This window comes from Dermacentor variabilis, chromosome 3, assembly GCF_050947875.1.
Source record: "Dermacentor variabilis isolate Ectoservices chromosome 3, ASM5094787v1, whole genome shotgun sequence".
NCBI classification, from domain to species: domain Eukaryota; kingdom Metazoa; phylum Arthropoda; class Arachnida; order Ixodida; family Ixodidae; genus Dermacentor; species Dermacentor variabilis.
In genome coordinates this window covers 112,832,988-112,856,558 of record NC_134570.1, presented here as the reverse complement: position 1 = coordinate 112,856,558, position 23,571 = coordinate 112,832,988, and the positions used below count along the sequence as shown (strand labels likewise).

The 23,571-nt window shown below is 48.6% G+C and overlaps 4 non-coding genes across 4 annotated transcripts; all 4 read right to left on the bottom strand.

The window, feature by feature from the left end:
• Nucleotides 1-29: 29 nt before the first annotated feature.
• On the bottom strand, nt 30-120 carry TRNAY-GUA (transfer RNA tyrosine (anticodon GUA)). The gene is given in 2 exon segments: nt 30-65; nt 84-120. It is a non-coding gene; the product is annotated as a tRNA-Tyr (tRNA).
• Nucleotides 121-370: 250 nt separating this feature from the next.
• On the bottom strand, nt 371-461 carry TRNAY-GUA (transfer RNA tyrosine (anticodon GUA)). The gene is given in 2 exon segments: nt 371-406; nt 425-461. It is a non-coding gene; the product is annotated as a tRNA-Tyr (tRNA).
• Nucleotides 462-714: 253 nt separating this feature from the next.
• Nucleotides 715-805, bottom strand: TRNAY-GUA (transfer RNA tyrosine (anticodon GUA)). The gene is given in 2 exon segments: nt 715-750; nt 769-805. It is a non-coding gene; the product is annotated as a tRNA-Tyr (tRNA).
• Nucleotides 806-1,414: 609 nt separating this feature from the next.
• TRNAY-GUA (transfer RNA tyrosine (anticodon GUA)) lies at nt 1,415-1,508 on the bottom strand. The gene is given in 2 exon segments: nt 1,415-1,450; nt 1,469-1,508. It is a non-coding gene; the product is annotated as a tRNA-Tyr (tRNA).
• Between the last annotated feature and the right edge of the window lie 22,063 nt (nt 1,509-23,571).

Below are 23,571 nucleotides of genomic sequence, written 5' to 3'. Positions count from 1 at the left end.
TGAATGAAAAAAGAAAAAAATGCAGCCACTCCGTCGAGCCGGATTCGAACCAGCGACCTATGGATGCCCGCAGGACGACACCTCTACAGTCCACCGCTCTACCAACTGAGCTATCGACGGCGACGTTCGTAAGGGGGAGTTTAATTTTTATTCCCTGATCGCGCGGCCGCCCGGCTCTACAAGGCCTTGCTTTGTCAGAGCGGAATTGAAAGGGATATGTACGTCTGCACTGCGCTTACACTATATCAGAAAAGAAAAAAAGTGAAGTGCCATAGTTGTAGCGGTCTCACTAATTCGATTAACCATGGATGACGCACGGAAGAAAACAACAAGGTCACCCCTCAATGAAGAAAGAAAAAAATGCAGCCACTCCGTCGAGCCGGATTCGAACCAGCGACCTATGGATGCCCGCAGGACGACACCTCTACAGTCCACCGCTCAACCAACTGAGCTATCGACGGCGACGTTCACGAGGGGGAGTTTAATATTTAATTTCCTGATCGCGCGGCCGCCCGGCTCTAGAAGGCCTTGCTTTGTCAGAGCGGAATTGAAAGGGAATATGTACGTCTGCATGCGCTTACACTATATCAGAAAAGAAAAAAAAGTGAAGTGCCATAGTTGTAGCGGCCTCACTAACTCGATTAACCATGGATCACACACGGAAGAAAACAACAAGGTTACCCCTGAATGAGGAATAGAAAAAAATGCAGCCACTCCGTCGAGCCGGATTCGAACCAGCGACCTATGGATGCCCGCAGGACTTCACCTCTACAGTCCACCGCTCTACCAACTGAGCTATCGACGGTTTTTTTTTATTTATTACCGGTTTTTAATATAACATCGTACATATGAATTTCACACTCATGACACAAATGCAAGCCTCTTGCAAGAGAAAACGAAGGCGAGAAACAAAAAAGCTCTACAAAGCCGTCTATCCGCATAGGACTGACGTTGTCAAATTAAAATTCCTTCATGACTGTCAGAGGTTCGAGCCTCGACAGCCAATCCGGTACACACTTTTGCATTTTCTGCATTTCAATAAATAAGGACATACACTCTCTGAAATACATACGCGCTGGCCGAGCGTCGACGTCGCAATGGTACCCGGCCATGCGAGCTCGCCATATAGAGTGGAGGGCGTTCAGCACTGAGCTATCGACGGTGACGTTCACAAAGGGGAGTTTAATTTTTATTCCCTGATCACGCGGCCGCCCGGCTCTACAAGGCCTTGCTTTGTCAGAGCGGAATTGAAAGGGAATATGAACGTCTGCACTGCGCTTACACTATATCAGAAAAGGAAAAGAAGCGAAGTGCCATAGTTCCAGCGGTCTCACCAATTTGATTAACCATGGACCACGCACGGAAGAAAACAAAAAGTTCACCCCTGAATGAAGAAAGAAAGAAATGCAGCCACTCCGTCGAGCCGGATTCGAACCAGCGACCTATGGATGCCCGCAGGACGACACCTCTACGGTCCACCGCTCTACCAACTGAGCCATCGTTCACAGGGAGGGGGGGGGGGGGGGGTTAATTTTTATTCCGTGATCGCGCGGCCGCCCGGCTCTCTCCGGCAATTCGGCGTGCAGAGAATAAGTAACAGATTTGCTATTGGCTGAACAATTGGCCCCAGGCGTAGAACGTGTACTTGTGCTGCTTGAATTGCTTGATCGTTCAGTTGTTAACATCTTGCTTTTACTTGCATTGACTTACGGTGCTGCACTTCCTCAATTTTGGTTTATTTTTTATTTCAGTTTTAATTTTTGTTCTTCCACATTCAGTTAAACGCGGCATTGGCATAAATACAGTGATGCAGAGACTAAGGAAGCGTAATGCCAGATTTGGTAAGGTCATCAATAACTAGTGAACACAAGCCAGCTACGTTGCATCAATTACCTTTCGTGCTCCCTTTGACCTTGTGTTCTGTTTCTCGCTTATGTTTCATTGCCGTTTAACTTTTTCCGTGGCTTATCTTTTTCTGCACTTTCTTGGAAAGCAGCCAGCTGTTCGTCATGAGAGTTTTGGGTTTCCTGAGCGAGAAGAAAGGCTGCATTCGCCTTGAAGTATGAACCACTACGATGTCAATACCGCATTTCAATTTGTACTATGAAACAGCAGCCATGAACACACAAAGAAATAAAAAGAGAAATAAAGGAAAGAAAAGACAACGAAAAGGAAGAATTCTATCGAGGAATGAAAATAGGGTTGAGCGGTGATGCGACTCGATACAGAAAAAAAAGGAACATCTAAAGCAGGTGCGGCGAGGTAAGCGGTACCGTTGTAGCGTAACGGAAAATGTCGCGGTCGCAAATCGGCGCGTAGCCGTCATCATCTGCAATAACCACACCGAACATCATAACCTCGTCAAGAGAGAGGGGAAGGAATATTTCTACTACCCTGTTCTGGGGGAGAGGCAAAAGGATGCGGAATTTAGAAAAGGATAAAAAAATGTTTTCACACACACACACACACACACACACACACACACACACACACACACACACACACACACACACACACACACACACACACACACACACACACACACACACACACACACACACACACGCACGCACGCACGCACGCACGCACGCACGCACGCACACACGCACACACGCACACACACACACACGCACACACGCACACACGCACACACGCACACACGCACGCACGCACGCACGCACACGCACACACACACACACACACACACACACACACACACACACACACACACACACACACACACACACACACACACACACACACACACACACACACACACACACAAAAAGCTGTTTAGGGTGGCTGAGAGAACTACGTCGAGAATTCTTAAAACGATCCTACGCTAAAATGTTTGCAAGAGAAAATTTCAGCCAATCCCAATGCTTAACTTTTTTAGCGAATGATGCGCCGGCCAATGGCAAAGCGCACTTACAAACAAAACGCTTTGCGAATTCGGTCCGCGCTGTCGTCGTAATCTGCGTCCACACTTGCGGGTAAAAAAAGCGCGGTGCAGGACGAACTCGGGCAGACCACGGAACCGTCGCGCGGCGGACTCGTGTCACGAAAGTTACATCGACCCGCGTTTTACGAAACGCGGAACTCCCAGGACAACAGCTGACGTTCCGAGATCCCTCGTTACGTTCGGGACATCTTGAGAAAACGCGTGGTTGTGCCTATACTCGACAACAATCTTGCGTTTCCCCTATCACAACGCGAGACCTTCTATCTATTTCTTGGCCGGCCCAAGACGTCCCTGTAGAGAAATAACGGGACTTTTGCGTCTCAAAATGTGCCTTTGCTATAGGTACTACGAAAGACGACCTGCTTTGCGCCGTTTAACAGCGGCATATTCTATCGTAGTGGGTGATACAGTGTCCATAACAGCGATCGAAGCGGCAGTTTCTTTCGTCAGTGATTGGCCCGTGCTACTGGGACGCACGTAGCATAACGTTTGCCGCTTTGCAGTACGCCTTCGGTGTTCGGCCAGAGGAGTACGTGCCACGTAGGTCCGCTGTGCGTGTGGAGCGCTCCGCCTAGCCTTGAACATGAAGTTACGTACAACATGCAAATGGCTACTTTACAAGGTACCGTAACATCGTGTTCTTATTCATAGGTCCCTGCGGCCGCTAATGCAGCACCTACCTAACCACCTTCCGTGCGCATGCCCCCGCCTCCTGCGCCATTTTCTGGGTTGCTCCGATCCCCTTGGCAGGAACCCTTCGTGTCAGGCCTGGCGGTGAAGCATAGGGAAAGTACCGTGCTCGGCAGAAGTCAAATATGAAATTATATAGTAATGCAACAATATTTCGAAGAAAAATATAGGGTATATCGAACACGCGAGTCTCACCGAGTACCTCGCTGTGGTGAGCGCAATCTATTTGCATGGCACCACGAAAAGAGCGCACCTGATTACTCAGGACTTATCCACAGCCGCGTAGTGTAGCTCGGCTAGGGACAAACGGTGCCAAGCGCGCCCTGCTCCCTATTATTTTGGAAGAAGTACATTTCTAGAAGCAAAATTCCCATGATGTCTCTGCCGTAACTCACGCATGCGCACGACGCTGGGGTAGTTACGAGAAGTAAGCTCTCGTCAGCAAAACATGGAACAGAAACATGGCAAGCTTCGGTTCACACGACACCATGACTTGGTTTGCATTGGCTGTTCATTTTGAGCCTGCCAAAAAAAAAAAAGAAAGAAAAGTGGGTCTCGGAGTCTATTCGAGGGCATCTCATCAGGTCTGGCCATTTTGAGCTGGCAAGCGCCGTGCGTACTATGCTCGCTAACGATGGTGCCTGCTAAATACTACTTCGCTACGCTCCGCGGAAAGAGCTGAAATTTCACACAGATCAACGTCTGCCCTTCTCCTCGCGGGCACCGCGCTCCCACAGTGGAGTCGACGTATATCGCAAAAGTACGCCTACGTACATCGCACTGCTGTGACGTCGCTCGTAGGGACACGCGACTTTTGAATTATTAAAGGCAACATCTGTCACTTGTGTAATATCTTGCTTCAATAGACGTATTAAAGTTTTAGAGAAATAATAAAACAGAGAAAAAAAATGTCTGCATGTGCGTGTTTTACTTCGCACTACAGCAAGCGAGATATGCTTCCGTTTTCTCTGCTTGTTCCCACGTCGTGCAGTCGTGCGCGGACAATGAAGGTGTGTCATTTTCGACGGTGTTTCAGCTCGCGATCGTGCTCTATGAATCGCTTTCGTCTGCCTGAGACAGTCCCTCGGTATTGGCGTAGCATCGGCTTATACCGCCAGTCAACTGTTCTCGTGCAGAATGAGCAAAATGGTGTGCTGCGCGAAACTAGACAAACGCAACAGCTCGCTCGCGAAAGAAAAAATACGATGAAAAAATGAAGGCGGGGACCGTGACGCATGCGTCACCCGATCCTCGAGCTCTGGTATGGGAGAACGCAGGGAAGGAGTTTCGCTTGCGGAGGCTTGACGGGGCAAGCAGAGAGAGGGTCTCTCTTGACAGTGGCGCTCGCCTCCTGAAATCATAGGTTCGCGGCACTGAAATGTTTGTATCTCGGCAATTAATGAAGCTATCTGAAAAATCCTTGCGGCAGAACGCTTCATAGAGGGCACGTAACTACTCACAGCGTATAATTGAAATTTGATATCTGGCCTGGTGAGGGGCCCTTTAAGGGCAGCAAAAGACATGCATTCATGTTTTCGACATCCTCGATTTTTCGTACGTTCTCGCGGCTCCTAGGGAGTCCGAAAAATGGGACGTTGACAGTACAACTAAGAGGATGCTTCAAATGATACGCAGTGCGAATGCGCGGCGGAAGGAGGAAGAGAGCAAAAACGACTTGCGCACTGAGGAATGAACGGGAAAGGAGTGTGCCGCCGCTTCCTTGAATGAGCTCGAGCTTAAAAAACAAAGTAATGGCTAACGCCGAGATGCAACTGTCCCTCCATCCAAACCAAAATAAACTCTTTAAAGCAGTGAAACATAACCGAGGCGTTGTGCGCGCACTGAGAGTATGGTAGGACAGTTGAGGTTGGCTTACCAAATGTTGAGAGAGAATCTCACTTGTGACAAAGTTCAGGCCTCATACCAATGAGCTTGCTATCAGTTGATAGAAATAGCTCGCGTTCGAAAATATTTGCTTCTATATGCACCTCTCTTTCATTTGTATTTCAGAATATTTGACTCCATATGCAATTGTTTTTACCATCTTCCTAAAAAATATATTATTCGCTGTGAATCATGCTAACCCGGCCCTTATGGCTTATTGAATAAAATAGACACTAGTTGTTACTATTCAAGCTGGATTAAGTTTTCATTTTTAAAATTTTTTGCGATGCTTACTAGAGAGTGGCAGCATCGGGCGATATGGTGTCAACCCGTCTTGACATAAAACGAAGTTTTGTGTCACTCAGGGAATTTCGCGAAGGCACTCAGGCAAAACCTGGAAAACTCAGGGAATTTGGAAAGGTCAACTTGGTAGACCCTCTGTGGACTGTACTGCCAACCTCAGCGGCCCCGTCGCCACGGTCTAGTCCATCAGTGACCTCGAATCTAAGGACTTGGTACGGTTACGCCGTATAGCGATACCTTTGGCACATTAGTGGCGAACATAGTTTCATAATAGTCATCTCATCATTATCACATCTGTTATCTCGAGTCGTAGTTTCAGAAGCTCCGTAGTCACCAAGTATCTATTCTGTAGTTAGCTTCCTGGCGCTCTTGGCTGCGTTGGTGCTTAAGAGGAAGCTTTAGCTCGGGTGCTCCTATCTAAATACATGTAAAAAGAGAATTCGTTTTTCTCGGCAACCACTGCACCAATTTTGACGAGGTTTGTTGCATTGAAAAGAAAAACTTAAAGTCTAGTGACTGTTGGTTTCGAATTTTTGAGTTACGGCGTCAATCTTTTATTAAAAACTGGCGAAAATCCGAAATTTCCCAAAAACAAAACTGCCAAGTTTACAACTCCGTAACTCCTAAAGGAAAAACGATAATACAATTCTGTGAAATGCATCTAATAGTACATCCAAAGCGGACAAAATTGATATATTACACATGAATCTCAAAAAATTTAGTAACATGGAAATACAGCTTTTGCAGAACCCTTGTAAACAACGTAACAAATTCACGTAAGATGTAAAATGACACATCGAATTTGTCCGCTTTCAATGATCTAATGGATGCCGTTCACAGAACCGCGATATCTGTTTATGATACAGAGCTATCAATTTTTAAAAATTGTGCTTCTATTCTTTTCAAACGGTCAAATATTTGAAAATTGTTTTAAGGAAATTGAAGCCCTAAATAGAAATTCCGCTTCCAACAGTCACTAGAATTCAACTTTCTCTTTCAAATGCAACAAATTTCATTAAAATCGGTCCAGAGGTTATCTCATACAAACGTTTTTGCGTTTTACATGTATTTGAATAGGCCGCGTCGGAGTTGTGCCCGAGCTAAAGCGTGACCTTTTGACGGAAGAATGACGTACGAAATCAAAACTTTACAGCAACAAGTCCGAAGGAAGTCAGAGCCTTCGACTGAAAAAAAAATAAAACGCAATTTCTTCATTTTATTAATAACGAGAATTAAAAGACGACGCCCAACGCGAAGCTTGAACTTACGGCCCAGCGATTAACATTCTCATACACTACCGACTCAGCTATACGGCAGTGCTAATGGCTATGATAAGTTTACACCTATTCAGTAAATGGCAGAAAAAAAGAAAGAAAACAAGAAAGAGAAACGTAGCATCGTGCAACTCATCAGCAGCAAATCAAACAGCAACCTTATTGTTTTTCACCATTGATTACTTGTCTGTGAACAGTATTGTATTGTCACCCGTGGCTTTCTTTAAATGTCACGTGAAATGGTACATATAAGGGCACGTTTTTTTTTCGCACGCACTATAGGCTTTTCGCACATTGTTTCCATGTTTGTTGTGCGCATCAGTAGGAAGCGTAGTGGCGTTTCTACCCCTCCGGCGACACTCCTGCGTTTACTTCGCCTTCTAGAACCGAACCTGTATTGCGATACTTCCAAAAGCTGCAGCTCCTCCTTTTTAAATACTGACATGTACGCATTCCCTTGAGGCGACAACAACTTCCCCTCTGTTGACTGCACGCCCGGTGGAACCCTGTCCTTATCGTCGTAAAAAATGTAGTACTCACCCAACCCCGAGCTTGCGAAAACCGTGTCTTCCAGAAGGACGTTTCCAGGTCGGCCGATCCCAGATCATGACGGCTGCCTTCTCGATCGCACCGCTGGCAATCTGTTTGCGGTGACCTGAGGTAGCGTTTAGGCTTAGAATCCTCCAGGCGCATTGATGAGTACGTTCCGTAGACGAATGAAGGAAAAAGTTTTTTTTTACATTATTTACACTGGCACCCGATACAGAAACCCACAGCAAGTAGGAGAATATTGCTACGGAACAGTATTTGCGATGACGAAGAGGCGAGCAGTGTGAAGACGACGACGACGACGATTAGAGGCTAGCTCGGGCTGTTGCCTGTTGGTCAAGTGAGGCGTATTTCCTTATAAATATACTTGTATATAGCTTTTAGTCGGCGTCTTCCTACGTAACATATCTGGTGGAGGTGGACGTTCCCCGCACCTCGTCACGGAGCTTCGCAGTGGACGGTACGTCGAGCCTTCCTTCATGGCTCCCGGAGATCACAACTCAACTCAGCCGCCTCCGACACCTGCTGCCACTTCGACGACCTACATCGCTCTCCCCGCTCCTCGTGATCCTGGCGTATTCTCGGTCAAAGATGGGGAAGGCTTCGAGGACAGGATCAGCCTGTACGAACACGTGAGCCGCAATAACCGGTGGGACCCTACTATCATGCTCGCCAACGTAGTCTTTTACCTCTCTGGCACACCTCTAGTTTGGTTTCGGACGCACGAAGATAAGCTGAACAGCTGGGATTCGCTTAAGCAAAAGCTCTGAGACTTGTTCGGCAACCCCTACGGTCACCAACTTACCGCGCAGAAGGCGTTATCCGGCCGTGTGCAGACGTCAACAGAGCCCTACGTCACGTACATTCAGGACGTCTTGGCTCTATGCCGCAAAGTTGACGCACACATGGCTGAGTCAGACAAGGTTTCCCACATCCTCAAAGGCATTGCCGATGGCGCCTTCAACTTGCTCGTTTTCAACAATGTGGCGACTGTGGATGCAGTTATAAAAGAGTGCCGCCGCCTGGAACTCGCTAAAAGCGGACGTATTGACCAGCAGTTTGCTCGTCTGCCCAAAACCCCAGCGACATCTTCCTGTGCCTACGCTCCTCATCCCAACAACACTGGCGATGTTACCAGGATCGTCCGGCGTGAGATCGAGGCCGCATATCCGGCTGCCTTCGACTCTAGCTCCTCCAACGCACCTGCAGTCATGGTTTCCCTGAGCCAGGCAGTTGTCCGCCAGGAGTTCGAAAACATGGGTCTTCACACCATCTTCGCGGCCCATCGCCCTGATACCCGCGCGGCTTCTTTGATTCCACCCCGTTCCGTATCTTATTACCTACCACGTTTCCGCGACCAATCTGAATGGCGCACTGCTGATGACAAGACCATTTGCTTTCACTGTCGTCGAATCGGGCACATTTCTGGGCACTGTCGCAGTCGCTGGAGTTCACCGACTCGGTCTTCTTATACTGCCTACACTCGCCCCCAGGTGGCCCTTCTCTTCCATATGCCGCACGCTCCGATAATGCCGCCACTGATTCTCCTGCGCCGAACCGCCCCTATTCTCGTTCGCTTTCGCCCCAACGACGACAATCTCGCTCTCCCCAGCCTCGTCGTTCCTATTCGCCGACTCCCTTCGGACGCCGCTTCCAGCCGGAAAAGTAGACGATGCAGCGCCTCGAGGTGACGCTGTATTGCTCTCTACGCCGCCGAATCCTCGCCTGACGTTGCCCACTCATCTGAACCTTCTTGACGTGCAAGTCGACGGTGTTCCTGTATCTGCTCTTATAGACACTGGGGCGCATTTGTCGGTAATGAGCGCTGACCTTCGTAACCACCTGAGGAAAATAATCAGGCCCGCCACGACGCCTGTTGTCCGTGTCGCCGATGGCGGAACAGCCCCCGTAATTGGCATGTGTACCACCCGCGTCTCCTTCGCCGATCGCTCAACAATCGTGCTATTCACAGTCATCGCCCACTGTCCCCACGACATCATCCTTGGCTTAGACTTCCTCTCCGCACATTATGCTCTCATCGATTGTTCTGCCAGCACTCTGCGCCTTGACCTGCCTGTTCTGGATCCCACTGAACCACACCTCCGTCGCCTCATTTCCGTTGACTTCGTTCGCTTGCCACCTTCACCACTGACTTGCGTTGAATTAGTGTCATCCCCACCAGTGCCAGACGGTCACTACATCGCGGCTCCTATGCAAGACGTCCTCCTTACACACGGGATCACAGTACCTCATACCGTTTTATCTGTTACGGCGAATTGTGTCTGCCTACCAGTGGTCAATTTTGGCTTGACGACACAAGTACTGCCACGCGGGAAGTCTCTGGCCCAGTTTTGCTCATTCGAGGATCTTTCAGTAGCATCTATTGCTGCAGAGGACAATTCAGCCGATCCTCCTCTACAATCGCAGTCGGCAACTTGTACCATCGCCGACTTACAGAAAATGATTGCGCCCGACATGCCGTCCAAACACGCTCGTGAGATCTACCGCGTTTTGTTTTCCTACCACGATATTTTTGACTTTAAAGATCGTCCTTTGACCCAAACTACGGCTATTAAACATCGCATTAATACCGGCGATACCCCTCCTATTGATCGCCGCCCCTATCGAGTGTCACCGGCCGAGCGTCAAGTTATCCACGCAGAAGTTCGCGAAATGCTTGCCAAGAACATTATTGAACCGTCATGTAGTCCATGAACGTCACCTGTTGTACTGGTAAAGAAGAAGGATGGCTCATGGCGCTTTTGCGTGGATTATTGGCACATTAACAGGGTTACCAAAAAGGACGTGTATCCCCTACCTCGGATTGATGACGCCCTTGACTGCCTCCACGGTGCTCGCTATTTCTCCTCTATTGACCTTCGCTCCGGCTACTGGTAGATTGTCGTGGACGATCTCGACCGCGAGAAGACTGCTTTTGTAACACCCGACGGTCTTTATCAATTCAAAGTGATGCTGTTCGGTCTATGTAACGCTCCTGCCACTTTTGTACGCATGATGGACTCCATTCTTCAAGGTTTCAAATGGTCCACGTGCCTGTGCTACTTGGACGACGTTATAGTATTCTCCCCAACGTTCGCTACGCACCTCGAGCGTCTCTCAGAAGTCCTGGACGTTTTTCGTCGAGCCGGTCTGCAACTCAACGCATCGAAGTGCCAATTCGGCCGCCGCCAGATTACCGTCCTTGGACATCTCGTTGACGCGAACGGAGTGCAACCGGACCTAGGCAAGATCCATGCTGTTACGCACTTCCCTGTTCCGAAGTGTGTCAAAGATGTGTGCAGCTTCATCGGCCTTTGTTCGTACTTCCGCCGTTTCGTGAAATATTTCACGGTCATAGCCCGACCACCTACCGAGCTTTTGAAAAAAGACGCCCCTGTCCAGTGGGCCGATAACGAGGCCTCTGCATTCTCGCAGCTAATCGACCTTTTCATAACGCCTCCCGTTCTGGCCCATTTCGATCCTTCTGCGTCTACCGAAGTCCGTACTGATGCCAGCGCTCCCGGAATTGCCGCAGTACTGGCACAACGCCAGCGCGGCGACGACCTTGTTATCGCTTACGCCAGCAGGCATATCTCACCCTCGGAGCGAAACTATCGCATCACCGAGCGTGAGTGTCTGGCCCTAGTTGGGGCGGTTGCGAAGTTCCGCCCATACTTATATGTCCGACCCTTTTCCGTTGCCACAGACCATCACGCGCTTTGTTGGTTATGCTCACTGAAATATCCTACAGGAAGACTTGGTCGCTGGGCCTTACGCCTCCTAGAATATTGTATTCTGTCACCTACAAATCTGGCCGGCTTCCCAAGGACGCAGACTGCCTGTCTCACTACCCGGTAGACGAGCCTGACGACGCCGACAGTAGTACCGCCAACGGCGTTTTCTCTGTGTCTGCCTTCGCTAACATCGCCGATGAGTAGCACCGAGACCTATCGCTGCGAGCACTTATCGAGCGTCTATGCTCTACGCCTACCGACGCATCCGTTCGCCGATATGTCCTCCAGGGCGGCATTCTGTAACAAAGGAATTTCCTTCCTGACGGATCTGATCATCTTCTTGTCGTGTAAAAACATCTACGACAGACTGTGCTCTTTGAGATGCATGACGCACCCACTGCAAGACATCTTGGGGTAATCCGCACGTACGACCGCGTCCGCCGCCGCTTCTATTAGCCTGGTCTTGCTCGCTCCGTCCGGCGCTATGTTGCTGCCTGTGATCCCTGCCAGCGTCGGAAAACACCTCAGGTGCTACCTGCCGGTCATCCCCAGGCAATCACCGTCCCTGTGGAACCGTTCTTTCGTGTTGGATTAGACCTCTTCGGTCCATTTCCCACGGCATCATCTGGGAACAAATGAGTAGCCGTCGCAACTGATTGCGCCACCCGATAGGCTATGACGCGGGCTCTCCCTACCAGTTGCTCCACTGACGTCGCGGACTTTCTCTTGCGTGGCATTAGCTTGCTTCATGGCGCCCCGTGACAGCTGCTTACTGACTGTGGTCGTAACTTCCTCTCGAAAGTTATCGTCGACATTGTGCATTCCTGCTCCACTCAACACAAGTCGACTACCTCATACCATCCTCAAGCCAATGGCCTGACAGAGTGGTTAAACCGTACTCTTACCGATATGCTGTCCAAGTACGTTTCCAAGGACCACCACGACTGGGACATAGCCCTTCCTTACGTCACATTTGCGTATAATTCTTCCCGGCAAACACCGCCGACATCGCGGACCTACCTTGCCTTGACACGGCACTTCCTCCTCCTGCGATCTCAATAAGCGAGTATGCGCGTGACGCCATCGCCCTCGCCGACCATGCACGCCAGCCTGCCCGTACTCGACTGACGGCCTTGCAAACCACTCAGCAGCGTCAGTACAACGCCCGCCACCATGACGTACAGTTTTAGCCTGGTGCGCTTGAGCTCCTGTGGTCGCCCTCTCGTCACGTCGGACTTTCAGAGAAGCTCCTTTCACGATACACAGGGTCCTACCGCGCGCTGCGCCAGGTGACGCCTTTGCCGTATGAACTTGCACTTGTAAGTTCAACCTCGTTCTCTACTCTGGCATCTAGTCATATCGTGCACGTCAGTAGGCTCAAGGCCTACCACACTGCTTCGGAGTCCGGGCTTTAGTCGCTCCGGGACGGCGCTTTTGCCGCAAGGGTAGTGCTATGGAACAGTATTTGCGATGACGAAGAGGGGAGCAGTGTGAAGACTACGACGACGACGATGATGATCAGAGGCTAGCGCAGGCTGTTGCCTCTTGGCCAAGTGCGGCGTATATCCTTTTAAATATACTTGTATATAGCTTCTCGTCTGCGTCTTCCTACGTATCAATATTAGACGTCTGTGCTGACACCAGGACTCGTCAGCACCTCCTTCACTGCACCGAAGGTCTCTGCTTTTAAAACAGTCATCTTCTCTAGGAGACTAGACTAGGGAGGAGGAGAAGGAGGAGGAGGACGAGGAGAAACATTTATTAAAAAAATAGGAAGTACAAGCAAATGTCTTTCTGCTTGTGCGGGACTATATCTCGGTCAATCACAATTGTCCAATCAGTCGCAATATCCCTCCCATGATGTGGCGCCGCACCGCCGCACTCCACCTTCTATCTTGCACCTTCGCCCACACATATGGGGCAAGCGCATAGCAATCCGGCATTGCGAGGTCGAAGCTGCTCCCACGGAAGCATTCGACGTTGGCCCCTTTCATCAATTACTTAAGCTTGTCGGGGTCAGGTTCACATAGAGTGATATTTGTGGTAGTTACGTCCTCCATGGACGGCGGCAGTTGTCGCTCGAAGCGAGCTCCTTTGTTTGCGCATCACGGTCTATGCCGGCAGTCGTCACCACCTGGGCGCGCGCTGGTGAAAGGACGACCTCGTAGGAAACGTCCAAGAATGCTCATCGCCGTATTGAGACGTAGCACCCCTGTAAATGCACTCTGGGAGTTGGTGAAAAGATTACTAGATTCAAGATATTTAAATAACGTGCTGCAAATCAATTCAATTTCTATTTTCGTTTAAAGAAATACATTTGGTAACGATAGCATTCAATTGATTGGTCTAAGCACATTGCGCTTGTAACGTTCTCTACTAATACACAAGATATTGGGGTCACCGATATAGAACGGCAATTCTGTACAAATTTTTACTGCCAGCATTATGTACAGGAATGGCATTTGCTGTCTTCCAGTCTCTTGGAACCAGCCCAATTTCAAGAGAGAATTTATACATAACGCATAAGTATTGGGAAACAATTGTGTCGCATTGCGTAAGTACGTAGGGAGATATCCCGTCTGCCCCTGTACCATTGTAGGCGTCCAGACCACAAATCAAACGATGCAAACCAGTGTGTCGATATCAGCCATCTCCTGAGCAAGTTGAATACTAAATAAAATTAGTCGTTAAATGGGTTTGCTTTTTCTGTATCGTCCGTTTTTATTTTATCGGCAGCTACTAAACGGGAATAACACTATTACCTTTTCGGCTCTTTTTGACATACTTCCTAAAGAATTTTGTGTTATGCCTAAGATCTATGTTAGCTTGGCAAAAAAATGTCTTGCCTGTTTCAGTTTTACCCTTAGGTGGTTGTTCGCACTTTTAAGCCTTATCTCATTACCTATTGGTCTTAAGAAATTTATAAGTTTGCGTATTTTAGTGTAAAATTACGCTTTGTGCCTTTTCCCGCGTTTTAGATATTTCGTAGGCACGTGACTATTCCCAGTTCAGTTACTTTGCGACGCAAAATAGTCCACAATACATCAAGGTCGCGGACCTTCGAGAGACAGGGTAGTTGGATGAAACAAGGACAACTGGTTAGAGACAGCATCAATGTTCCGGCTTTCGTATATTAAGAAATTGCGTGGTGGTCGTGTACGTGCACGTATTTCATAGGCGCTTAATTCTGAAACAACGGCTCAACGGTCACTAATTGCAGAGCTTACACTTGTATGAGCAATGAGATTGGGATCGCTGCTCAATACGAGACCCAGATTTGCGTTAAGCCCCTAGCTGTCTCGTGTACATGTGTTACCAGCCATAAACGCTTGGTAATCCTGAAAAGGCAGAACGTGCTCGAGTTTTGTGTCCAGGGAGGCTATCAGCATTCCACTTACCGCCTGGCAAATTGAAGTCCCCTCCGAATATTACGCCGTCAGGAATATGCTACATTACATTGGATAGTTGAATTATCGTTTCCACGGTGTTTTAAGGTGGGCGGCAAAATGTCCCAAGAACCATGTTGTTACACTGAGTAAATTGAACGCGGTGGCACACTGCTTGTGCTCCATTTATAAAAACAACTTCTTGGCTTCGCAGGCTATTTGAGAATCCAAGAAACACGCCACCACCGTGCATATTTCTGTATTTGCGGTACACTGCAAATGTAGGCGGGGATACTTCGCAATTTGATACTGTCATCGAGCCATGATTCAGTGCCCCTGACAATTTGCGCTTGCACATTTTGAATAAAGACTGTGAATTCATGCACTTTATTTTTTAAGCTGAGACAAGTCACCACCAACATTAAAGGATTTCTTTTTCAACGAGAACCTTGAACATTTCATTCACGCTGCGTTGATTTAGCATGGGCCCGAAGAGTAACTGGCTGATGCATGTCACTATTCTATAGGCGAACGCCTGTCCATTGATAATGAACTTAACGTAGCTCAGATGCACTGGGCTATCCTTATTCTCTCGGTTTTCATTAGCGTACTCCCAAACCTGCCGGTATGGTATGGTATGAAGAACTTTATTTAGGTCCTGAGGGATCAGTCTGGGATTGATGCGGGCCGCTCCCACGTCGGGATAGAGTGACCGAGCGCCTCTGCCGGACAGCCCTGAGTTGGTCCACCAGCACTTCACTGTGCAGCATCCGCTGCCACCACTGCTCACCTCGAGAACGATCACCGACCAACGCCAAGCAGCGCCAAAGCATGTGTTCTAAATCGAGCAAACCCCCCACTTCAATAGACTGAAACCCCGCAGTCCGGATTAATTTTATTCATGATGACCGGGTTAGGTTACGTTCGTGTCTGCAGAAGACTTAATGTAACCGCCTGTGGCCTATTTAATTTAGAACGTGGCAGGGAGAATGTCCTGCGCCCTAAGTAATAGTGCTTGGTGATCTCGTTCCAGGCTAACAGTTGGTCGCTGTACTCAGGAGCGGGAGTTCCAGCCCCTTCAGGGAGTACACGGCACACTAATCCTCGTGCCTCCCTGTGCGCCACCTCGTTGAGGTTACGCGGGGCTCCCTCCGCTGTCCCCATATGCCCCGGGAACCAAGTAACTGTATGCGAAGTGATATCCCTACCCTGCAGCAGTCTGTTAGCCCGTACCGCAACGAGTCCTCTCGAGAAGGCTTTAATCGCAGATCGCGGGCCACTAAACACCAAAACTCTTCTTGAATCAATTAGTGCTAGAGCAATAGCCACCTGTTCAGCGACCCCCGGATCTTTGGTATAAATGGAAGCGGCATTTCTAACTCTGCCTTTGCCATCTACCACCACCGTATAAGCATTTTTCCCAATAATCCATGCGGAGTCAACAAACGCAGACTGCTCCTCCTGATCATTTGCCTCTCGCAACAAAGCCCTAGCTCTCGCGACCCGCCTCCCTACATTGTGCACGGGATGCACATTCCGCGGAAACGGACGAAGCATGATATTTGCTTTAAGGTTCACGTTCAACTCGTGTAGGGGCGCCCTATCGTACAACACAGCCACCGATTATTCAATCGACTCTAAAATACACCTACCCGCTGGTGCACCTAGCAACCGCTCCCTCTGTGCCGTACGCTGAGCCTCGGCAATTTCATCTAAAGTATTATGCAAACCCAGTCGTAATAACATATTGTTTGACGTAGTCACAGGCAGACCAAGTGCAGCCTCGATGGCTTTTCTGATTAATGCTTCCAATTTATTTTTCTCCCCCTATTCCAATTTAGCATAGCTGCCACGTACGAGAAATGACAGATAATAAATGCGTGAACTAAGCGCATCGCACCTCATTCTCCTAAACCCCTATGCCTATTAGAAATCCTTCTTATAAGTCTTATGGCCTCCTCCGTCTTTGTGGTAATACGCTGAATGATTCTAATGTTCGATCCATTCGCTTCAAGTACAAAACCCAGGGCCCTGATTGGTTCAACTTTGGGTATCAACGACCCTTCCCTAGTATGGATTCTAATGCAAGGCTCAAGTTCCGGTACCCAACCCTTCGGCCTACGACCTAGCTTCTTAGATTTGAAGGTCAACAACTCCGACTTTTTAGTGGAGCACTTGAGCCCCATGATACCCAAATACTCCTCCGTAAGCGTTACCACCTTCTGCAGCCTAGCCTCAAGCTCTCCATCACTACCACCGACACTCCATATAGTAACGTCATCCGCGTAGATAGAATAGCCAATATCCTGGACAGTGTCCAGTGTATTAGCCAACTTCGACATCGCCAGATTGAATAACATAGGCGAGAGTACGGATCCCTGCGGAGTACCACAGCAGCCCAATTTAAAGACTTCCGACTTTATCTCCCCAAACCTGAGGCATGTCCTTCTATTCGTAAGGAAAGCCTTGACAAACTGGGAAAGCTGCTGCTCCAAATTGTACGGGTCCAATAGCACCTTTAGAATGAAAGAATGTCGGATTTTATCGAAAGCTTTTTCCACATCAAGTCCGATTAGTGCCTTATTATCCCTTGTCCACCGGTCAAGGAGCTGTTGCTTAATCCTGATCATAGCATCCTGGGTCGAGAGGCCGGGCCGAAGTCCTATCATCGAGTGTAGAAAGACCCCATTGCCCTCAACATAACGCGTTAGCCTATGTAAGATGACATGCTCAGCGACTTTCCCCAAACACGATGTCAGGGAAATGGGTCTGACATTTCGAAGCCCTATGGCCTTCCCCGGTTTGGGTATCAGAACAGTAGTTGCAAGTTTCCACTCTTCCGGGAAAGAGCCTTCCTTCCACGATCTCCCGCGTAAGGAACTCAATTGACCCATCGTTTAAATTCCGTAACATTTTATTCGTAATGCCATCCGGCCTTGATGCCGATCGAGCATTAAGATTCTGCAGTGCCATCCTTATATCACTTTTAGTAAATTCCTCATCGATAGCTGCATGTTCGTCCCCACTATCATTCCAAAATCACGTCAGGTGTATCGTGCCAGGTCTCCAACGGAAGGTATCTCTCAGCCAAATCCTTCAGCAACTCCTGCTCCGTGGAGTCTCGACATGCCTGATGAACCAGCTTACCTATCACAGTCCTCTGATTAGTTTTAGGGCTTGTCTCATCTAGTAAATGTCTGAGCAAACTCCAGGCACCTCCCCTCTTAATGCGACCATCAATAGAATTGCATGCTTCATCCCATTGCTGCTTGCACAGTACCCGACAATGGTCTTCAATTTCCTGATTAACCACTGCTATACGCTTCCTAAGCCTTCTATTCAATCTCTGACCTTTCCATCTCGCTAACATCGACTGCTTCGCTTCCAACAAATGCGCCAGGCGACTATCCATGTGTTCCGTGTCAATATCGGTCTGAACCTCTTTAGTGGACGCCTCAACGTCACTTTTAAGCTGACTAGTCCACTCCAAGGTCAACTCATTTCCCTCATCTTCGATTGTCTGCGCTCTTCGTTTCCTAAAGGCATCCCAGTCAACCATCCTGAATGTGCGCTACTTTTTATTAGCCACTACCAAACTAATCATAAGTATGTAATGATCGCTACCAAAATATATATTAGAATTGGGCCAGGACGAATCCAACACCCCCCGAACAAAAGTGAGATGAGGTGTCGACTCTTTACATGTCGACGTGCCACATCTGGTGGGATACGAAGGGTCTGTAATCAGAGTTAAATTCAAGTCTAGTGCTTGCTGCCATAGTCTCTCCCCCTTAATAGTGCTATAAACATATTTTCACACATGATAGGGTGCATTGAAGTCCCCTCCAATAAGCGACGGCGCATCCTTAGCCAGATTGGTTGCCTTAGTCAAAAGAGATGTGAAACTCTGCTTCGTGTCCTGGGGGCAACTGTACAGGCTAAGCAGGTAAACGCTCCTCTGACATGACCTTTGCCGACCTAAAATTACCCCCACCGTAATTATTCCATCTTGCAATCCGCCATGTGAAGTTCATGTCTAATATACGCCAGCCTCCTATTAATGAGAGTAGCGAGTCCTCTGCCCTGTTTATTATTCTTAACTTCCGCTTTGAAATCCGTTAAGGTCACGTTAGACGTCAATGTTTCATCTAACATGATAACTTCAGGTTTCACACCATGCGTTCTAACAAACTGCTGCAGAGACGCCTTCTTATAATTGAACCCCCTACAATTCCACTGTCAAATATTAAATGAATTATTTAATAGAGCCATCTTGACCACGGAAATTCGGTGAACTAGTTTAGAGCTCAAGTCCACTCGGCGACTTACCCTGCTGGGCTAGCGGCCGAGTGCACTCCCGCTCTATAACAGGGACCACCGTCTCGTTTAGATATATTTCAATTTTGCCTAGTCTCTGATCCGTGATATTTTCCCGCTCTTCTATCCGCTCGAGTCTACTAATGATCTGATTTACACTTTCTTGCAATGTCGCCATCATTGCTTTAAGCTCGGAACCGGCTTTGCCCTGAATCCGCACCGTCGAGGATAGGGCCCTCTTTTTCGCAGCAGGCGTCTCCTCGTCCGCCATGTTCTTTTCTGCGACCTCCACAGTCCTCGGTACCTCAACCGCGTCATCATGTTTCCTAGCCTGTCCTAAACTATCGCTGTTACTGGAAGGTAAGCCGTTCCTAAGTTCAGCTATCTCTTTGATAACCCCGTAAATGACTGCTTTTACGCTGTGATTCTCTTACTGCAATTGCGCAATCCTATTCCTATGCCCATTGCCATCCACATGCTCCTGGCGCTGCTCACGTGCTCGGCCGGCGCTGATGCCGCCCTTGACCTTGTCAGCCCAGGTGGTCTGGCCTCCAGCTGCAGGAAAGCGCACCCGCGCCTTCCTAGAAACGGAGCGGCTCCTGGTCGTTGGAGTCCGAGACGATAACCGCTGCCTCGACCTGGAGCGGCTCCTAGAGCGTGACTTCGAGACACCGAAAGGGTTAAAATCCAGAAACCGGGAGCATTCCTAGGGCATTCCTTCATTCATCTCTTTTCGAGCTTCTTGCCACGGGCCGCAGCGACCGAGTTGCTGCCAGCCCATAATGACTTCATGACTGTTAATTTCTTTGTACTCTCACTGTAAATAAAGTAAATAAACCTCCAGTTTTCATCGCAAAGTCCTCCTCAACTTCGGCCAACTCCCGCATCAACGGCAAGGTCCAAAAATCTGGGGGACAGCAATTGGGATTGTCCTCCAGATCCAACAACTGGTGGCAGCGCTACTGTATGAACCTTCGTCCAAAGAAATACTGAGGAACCGGGAACAGCGAAGAAGAGAGAGCCTTCGTCGAAAGAAGTCCTAAGGGACTGAGAACAACGAAGAAGAAAGAACCTTCGACCCAGAAAGCCCTGAGGAACCCTGAACAGCGAAAAAGAGCCTTCGTCCAAAGGAGTCTCGAGGAACTTGGAACAGCGAAGAAGAGAGAGGCTTCGTCCAAAGTAGTCCTGAGGAACTGGTAACAGCGAAGAAGAGCGAGCCTTCGACCCAGAGAGTCCTGAGGAACCGGGAACAGCGGACCGATGAACCAGATGGCATGGTGCTGCAACCGTAAGTGAGCGCGTGGTTTTTTTTCTTTTGATTCGCCAGGCTTCAAATCTTGTGTGTTTATTTTTATAGTTCTAGGAATCGGGAATTTGTGCGCTCAAAGAAGATCGTTGAAGACCAGCACCAGCCGAGGCTGAGTGACACTTAACTAATGCTCCACGTCGGCTCAAAATGTTTCAGCGGCGGTACCTACCCAGTCCCACGGTTTTAGTGATCTGTTGTTTCGGATCATCGCATGTATTCTCTACCGTTTTCACTGAATATAAATCCATTCCAGAGCCGTAATACCCACGATGGCGTCAAAGGCGTTCATTGAATAACGGCGCACACCTACTGGCACATAGCCCGTAAACCCACGTTGTCATCAAAGAACTTCATCGAAGACCAGCACCAGCCGAGGCCGAGTGACACTTAACTAATGCTCCACGTCGGCTTCAATATGTTTCAGCGGCGGTACCTACCCAGTCCCGCATCTACACTGACCCATGTCGGCGTGATAGGTGTCGCTTGAAGAGCGGCACCTGTGTACGCATTACAACACAACCCGCGACCAAAGTTTGTCTAATGGTTGGTTTTTGGCTTTTGGTAGGTTTGGGGTCAGCACAGCAGCATTATGTGCAAACCATCCGTCGTCGGACTACGAATACCCATGTAGGCAGGAAAACGCTTAGATAGAAACCTAATAGATATAAATATAGATAGGTAGTCCCCGGAAAGTGCGCGAATAACCCTGACAATGCTGACGCTATAAAACTAAAGATGAAGTACGTTCGCAGAGAAGTGAAAAGTTGTTTTCCTCATCTAGCTATTTACGTCTATAATGACAGATTTAAAAGACCATACCCTTGTAATAGAACACTCATTAGTAGCCGCAATGCAATCAGCATTCATCAGGACCGCGATCAATGATGCATGCAAAATGTCTCAGATTGCGGTAATGGGAGATGTCGGGGTTTTCAGATCTGATGTCGATGAATTGTGTATTTCACCCAGGTTGTTATTCAGCTCGGGTGGTGAAAATGGGCCCAGGTTGACTGCGCCAAGCCGCGCGAATGGTGCACTTCCTGGATAAGGAGGCCTTCAAGAAACTGAGGCAGTCTTATTCAAGACGACAGTGCGAAAGTCATTACTCGTGTACGTAATGTTCCATCACGTTGCAAAGGTACTATGCCCGAGCAACTGTGAAAAGTACGCTGATTGAGGAGCCTGAGAGAGATGCCTTGCCCATTCTCTCACGACTTCTCGGCATGCGGAAGGAGGCAGGAGTTTATTCGGGAGGGTTCGAGAGGCGAGTCGCACTTCGCGGAAGATAAGTCAGGGCCTGAACGTCCTTTGAAAACCGGTTTGGGGGACGCTTCGCACAATTCTGCTTTAGTAACTTTTGCTTGAGTTTCACGGGTGACGTCGCCGGCATGGAGCGTTATTTTTTGTGCGAACTTTCGATGACTGCTTGCTTTGTTTTACAATACAGCCTACGTACGTACCCAAGACCGCGCTCACGTAATGAATCAGCTAGCCACGGACTCCGAGATAGGGCGGCGCCTGCGTTGCCCGATTTTGGGCTGCCCCTATAGGTGCCCCGGTTGCCGGCTCAGTTGTCTTGAGAACTAAGAAATCAAACAACAGCGATTCTAAATATGGTGCATTGAATATGTGTTTACTAGATTTCTTTGCCTTCTTTTCCACAGAAAGGCGTCGTGCAGTTTAACTTGACTTTAGCTCAGTCCCAGGGAATTTATGTCTAAATGAATGAATTAAATGTTAAACAGAACTCCACACCAAAATGCCCTGCATAGATCGTTTTTCTCCGAGCGAGAAGATAGGCATGCTTGAAAGCGCCGTCGCTATCGGATGTCGCACGGGCGCTTCGCCCGTCCACCCGGGCTCTCACTGCTGCCGCTGTGTTACAGATTAGTACTTGCGTCGTAGAACAGCAGCCTTCTGCCTGCTGCTTGACGATGCAAGTAAACCTCTTGACGTATGCCGTCACTGACAATTCTCTCCGTCGAGGCCGAACGTGCGTGTAACCTCATTGAGAAACACAAAGGACGTCAATCGTCAAACCAATCCAAGCAGTCGTCAAAACAATTGCAGCACCTGCATCTCGTAGGCCTTTCGCCCAACATACAGGGCTTCGGATTAGTGGTGCCACACATTCCATCCCAGCTACAACTATGGGAAGACCACGAGTCCTGCGTACTCCTGAGGAACGAGAGGAGACCGCATGCTCAGATGAAAAGAAATCACCGATTACTATCGGCTGGGAAGGGCCCGGTACCCACCAACTCATCCAGAGCTAACCAAGAAACAGGCGGTAGGCCTGGCACCTCCTGCAAACACTAACCCGGTGGCCTGCAGCAGATTGTATACAGTACCATACAATGATGAATGTAAATTTTGTATGAGTAAGGCGGATCTCCCACATTGGGCATGCTCAAAGGTGGCCTCTATCGAGAGTTGCGAAATTCGAAACTGGCAGCAGTGGGAGACCCTGCTGCTGCTCAGACCAGCGATAGCAGTTCTGGACCGTCCAGCTATCCGAAGCAGCCGCTGAGACCAAGGGGATCTCGGCCGTCTGCTAGGTGGAGGGTGGCTGCGTCCCCCCTCGTTATTACTAGCATCAATGAAAGTTGACTTTCTCTCTATCCTTTCGAATTAGTTCTCCCTTAACACCTAGGTGTGCATATCCCTGTTAACTTATCTTGGAGTGTTCATACCGACTACATAATCCGAAATGCTAATCGCATGCTTGGCTACGTCCGCAGTAACTTTTCAAACGGCCCTTCATCCCTAAAAATGCTTCTTTATACTACCCTTATACGTCCGAATCTAGAATACGCATGCGCTCTTTGGGATTGTGCCACTGACAAACTAATTAACTCATTAGACCTCGTGAAAATAATTCAGTTCTTTTCATCTTACCTAATCACAATAGAACTGCAGGTGTATCTACCACGAAAGCCAATTATGAATGCCACTTATCGCACTTTCTTATTGTCATAGAAACGCACGTATATCTCTTTCTCATAAATTATGCCATCATTTAACACTGCGCAAAGATATCATTTTCCGGCCACAATACGTGTCGCCTCGAATCGACCACCGTTATAAGATTGGTGTTCAATCATGCCACACTAAAAAAAAAAAATGCGGTTATTTTTTCTTCGGTCAGCGACGGAATGGAACC